General features: G+C 32.7%; 1 pseudogene; it reads left to right on the top strand.

Moving 5' to 3' along the window:
* The first annotated feature begins 1,624 nt into the window (after positions 1–1,624).
* LOC116853055 overlaps positions 1,625–5,209 on the top strand; it is a 26,719-nt pseudogene continuing 23,134 nt past the window's right edge.

Below are 5,209 nucleotides of genomic sequence, written 5' to 3'. Positions count from 1 at the left end.
TTATGGCTTCTGCACACAGAACGCGGTAACGCTTGGCAAGCGGCGAATGTTTGCGCGACAGCCAATCAATATGCTGCTTTTCCGTAAGAGCTATAAAATTATTACGGAAACCAGCATATTGATTGGCTGTCACGCGAAATTCTGCCGCGCAACAAGGATTACTGCGTTCTGTGTGCAAAAGCCATTAGATTGCAATGATATGTACAACGAGTGGTGTGTTCTTTGTAGCTGCGCTGCTCAACTGGTGCAATAAGTTAGAGTGAGAAAACATATATTTGTTTTACTTTAACTTATTGCACCAGTTCAGCAGTGCAGCTACAAAGAACAGACCAGAGGTTTGTTCGCGTCGCATAACCCAACGTGCTCCTACTCGCTCCAACGCTCTCTGATTGGTCCGCGTGGTGACGTGAACCAATCAGAATGCGTTGGAGCGAGTAGGGGCACGTTGGGGCACACGACGCGAAAAAACCTTCTATTCCTCAGTTCTATTGGCTCCTGCCACACAGAACGCGGTAATTCTTGCCGCGCGGCAGAAATTTGCGTGACAGCCAATCAATATGCTGTTTCCGTAATAATCTTCTAGCTCTTACGGAAAACAACATAATGGGGGCGTTCAGCAGAACAAGTGATCAGTAAGCGCTTAGTGACCTCTTGTATCTGATTGAAGTATATTTTGAGATCTAAAAGAATATGCCAAATCAGATACAAGAGTTCTCTGAGCGCTTAGGGTGCGTCCCGATTGAGCAAGAAATAGCGGAACATAACGATAGCGGAATCATTCTCATTGGTTGTCTTTTATCTATAGGTAAAAGAAAACAATGAGAATGAGTCCGATATCGTTACGTTCCGCTATTTCTTGCTCTATCGGGACACACCATTACTGATCACTTGTTCTGCTGAACGCGGCCATTGATTGGCTGTCGCACAAACTTTCGTCGAGCGCCAAACGTTACCGCGTTCTGTGTGCAGCAGCCATATTACGCACCATGTAAGTTCCGATGTAACCGCCGCGAAGTGTAGCATGTTCGAACACGTTCGGACATGATTCTACCACATCTAAAAAGTCTGAAACCAGTAGTAAACTATTGAAACAGTGTTCGACTTAAATATTACTCAAAATGTTTATCTTAATATGTAATAATAAAAGATATGTTGTACGCCGAAAAAGGAAAAATAAAGGTTGTATAAAGAAGCGTTTCATTATTGCAACTAATAGTAAGTATGATACAAAAAAGTAGAAAAAATTAATAACAAAAGAACGTAATAAAACAAATGACTGTGATTAAAATTTTAATTAAATATATATATCTGTTCCACTTTTAGAAAATGAAGCTATTTTACAAGCGATTGCGAAAAATTTAAACAAAGGAGCTCCATTATTACGACTGCAAAAGCTATCAAAGTCAGGTAATTTAACATATTGACATAAATACATACAAGCATATAGTTGCACTAAAAATCTAATATCATATTAATTGCATATAATGTCGAAGATTTTATGACAAGCAAAAGTTCCTGCGACGTTGGCCAGTGCAATAAACATTCTAATAAGGCTGACACTAACCAAACGACCTGTGATATAAATGCATATACAAATATATGTTCTGTATTACTTGAAGATGCTATGATTACCGACAATGATTCTTCTACGTTAGTTACTAGTAGCAACAATAATAAAGATGGTAAGCATTGAAAGGGACGATATGAACATTTATATTCATTAAAGCTCCTGGAGTCAAAATTATTGCAAAATATGTTGAAACAAAATGATGCATTTACAAAATAAAACTAGCAATCAACCGAGTATACCAGTAAAATATTCCACATACTTTCCTTATATTCCAACAATCAATAAATAACCGTAAAAATTAAATAACAATCATGAGAGAAAGTGAATTAAAAAAAAAACTGCATAGTATATTAAATTTATAGTTAATTGTTCGAAGAAAAAAGAAAGTGTTCGGATTATTTTACGAGTTTGCTTGGTTGATTGCAAATGCTATTTAATGAATATATATTTTTATTCTAACATTGAAATTTAACAAGAATTTAACAAGAATTTTTAACATGTATTTTCTCGCCTTTGACGTTATCAATCAATAGTTCTGCTGCCACGAATCTTAGGAATTATTTACAACACAGTAGCAATTACGTTTTAAAGTTGTAGAACCAGTCTATGAATTATTCATATATCTATTTTTTTTTCGCGTAAACTCGTGAAGAAGAAAAGTTTTACTGAGATTGTCAATGAAGATGCTGTGATTACCGACAAAGATTCTTCTACGTTAGTTACTAATAGCAAAAATAATAAAGATGGTAAGCATTAGAAGGGATGATATGAATATTTATATTCATTAAGGTTCCTGAAGTCAAAATTATTGCAAAATATGTTGAAACAAAAAGATGAATTTACAAAATAAAACTAGCGATCGACCGAGTATGCTTGTAAAATATTCCTCAAACTTTCCTTATACTCCAACAATCAATAAATAGCGGTAAAAATGATGTGATGGTCATGAGAGAAAGTGAATTAAAAAAAAATATTGCATACTATATTAAGTTTATAGTCATTTAATAATTGTTCGAAAAAAAAAGTGTTCGGATTATTTTACAAGTTTGCTTAGATTGCAAATGTTACTTTATGGATATATATTTTTATTTTAATATTGCAAGAATTTTTAACATGTATTTTCTCGCCTTTGACGTCATCAATCAATAGTTCTGCGGCGAGGAGCCACGAATCTTAGGAATTATTTACAACACAGTAGCAATTACGTTTTAAAGTTGTAGAACCAGTCTATGAATTATTCATATATCTATTTTTTTTTCGCGTAAACTCGTGAAGAAGAAAAGTTTTACTGAGATTGTCAATGAAGATGCTGTGATTACCGACAAAGATTTTTCTACGTTAGTTACTAATAGCAAAAATAATAAAGATGGTAAGCATTAGAAGGGATGATATGAATATTTATATTCATTAAGGTTCCTGAAGTCAAAATTATTGCAAAATATGTTGAAACAAAAAGATGAATTTACAAAATAAAACTAGCGATCGACCGAGTATGCTTGTAAAATATTCCTCAAACTTTCCTTATACTCCAACAATCAATAAATAGCGGTAAAAATGATGTGACGGTCATGAGAGAAAGTGAATTAAAAAAAAATATTGCATACTATATTAAGTTTATAGTCATTTAATAATTGTTCGAAAAAAAAAGTGTTCGGATTATTTTACAAGTTTGCTTAGATTGCAAATGTTACTTTATGGATATATATTTTTATTTTAATATTGCAAGAATTTTTAACATGTATTTTCTCGCCTTTGACGTCATTAATCAATAGTTCTGCGGCGAGGAGCCACGAATCTTAGGAATTATTTACAACACAGTAGCAATTACGTTTTAAAGTCGTAGAACCAGTCTATGAATTATTCATATATCTATTTTTTTTCGCGTAAACTCGTGAAGAAGAAAAGTTTCACTGAGATTGTCAATAAAACTTTTCAGTTCTCATGAATTAACCCGAAGAAAACAGACACATAAATAATTCGCAGAGTAGTGCTACAATTTTAAAACATAACTGCGACCGTATTTTAGGCAATGCTGCAAGAGCAATAACGATCGTACAATTACGAAACAATTATTTTTATGAAATCCGTTTTATCCCCTCTAAAAAATATTTTATAAACAATTTGATATTCCAACTTTTCAGATCCACCGTTATCTGCTAATACCACTGCGCCAAATAATATTTCTAATATTAATGACCAAGCTTGTATATCAAGCAAAAGTACCTGCGATGTTGACCAGTGCAATAAACATTCTAATAAGGCTAGCACTAACCAAACGACCTGTGATGTAAATGCACATACAAATATATGTTCCGCATTACCTAAAGATGCTGTGATTACCGATAATGATTCTTCTACGTTAGGTACTAATACCAAAAATAATAAAGATGGTAAGCATTAGAAGGGATGATATGAATATTTATATTCATTAAGGTTCCTGAAGTCAAAATTATTGCAAAATACGTTGAAACAAAATGATGCATTTACAAAATAAAACTAGCGATCGACCGAGTATGCTTGTAAAATATTCCTCAAACTTTCCTTATACTCCAACAATCAATAAATAGCGGTAAAAATGATGTGATGGTCATGAGAGAAAGTGAATTAAAAAAAAATATTGCATACTATATTAAGTTTATAGTCATTTAATAATTGTTCGAAAAAAAAAGTGTTCGGATTATTTTACAAGTTTGCTTAGATTGCAAATGTTACTTTATGGATATATATTTTTATTTTAATATTGCAAGAATTTTTAACATGTATTTTCTCGCCTTTGACGTCATTAATCAATAGTTCTGCGGCGAGGAGCCACGAATCTTAGGAATTATTTACAACACAGTAGCAATTACGTTTTAAAGTCGTAGAACCAGTCTATGAATTATTCATATATCTATTTTTTTTCGCGTAAACTCGTGAAGAAGAAAAGTTTTACTGAGATTGTCAATAAAACTTTTCAGTTCTCATGAATTAACCCGAAGAAAACAGACACATAAATAATTCGCAGAGTAGTGCTACAATTTTAAAACATAACTGCGACCGTATTTTAGGCAATGCTGCAAGAGCAATAACGATCGTACAATTACGAAACAATTATTTTTATGAAATCCGTTTTATCCCCTCTAAAAAATATTTTATAAACAATTTGATATTCCAACTTTTCAGATCCACCGTTATCTGCTAATACCACTGCGCCAAATAATATTTCTAATATTAATGACCAAGCTTGTATATCAAGCAAAAGTACCTGCGATGTTGACCAGTGCAATAAACATTCTAATAAGGCTAGCACTAACCAAACGACCTGTGATGTAAATGCACATACAAATATATGTTCCGCATTACCTAAAGATGCTGTGATTACCGATAATGATTCTTCTACGTTAGGTACTAATACCAAAAATAATAAAGATGGTAAGCATTAGAAGGGATGATATGAATATTTATATTCATTAAGGTTCCTGAAGTCAAAATTATTGCAAAATACGTTGAAACAAAATGATGCATTTACAAAATAAAACTAGCGATCGACGGAGTATGCTTGTAAAATATTCCTCAAACTTTCCTTATACTCCAACAATCAATAAATAGCCGTAAAAATGATGTGACGGTCATGAGAAAAAGTGAATTAAAAAAAAATAT

This window comes from Odontomachus brunneus, unplaced genomic scaffold (assembly GCF_010583005.1).
Source record: "Odontomachus brunneus isolate Ranch 3 - 2012 unplaced genomic scaffold, Obru_v1 Obru_scaffold_275, whole genome shotgun sequence".
NCBI lineage: Eukaryota > Metazoa > Arthropoda > Insecta > Hymenoptera > Formicidae > Odontomachus > Odontomachus brunneus.
The sequence above is the reverse complement of the archived record's forward strand: the minus strand, read 5'-3'. Positions and strand labels throughout refer to the sequence as shown.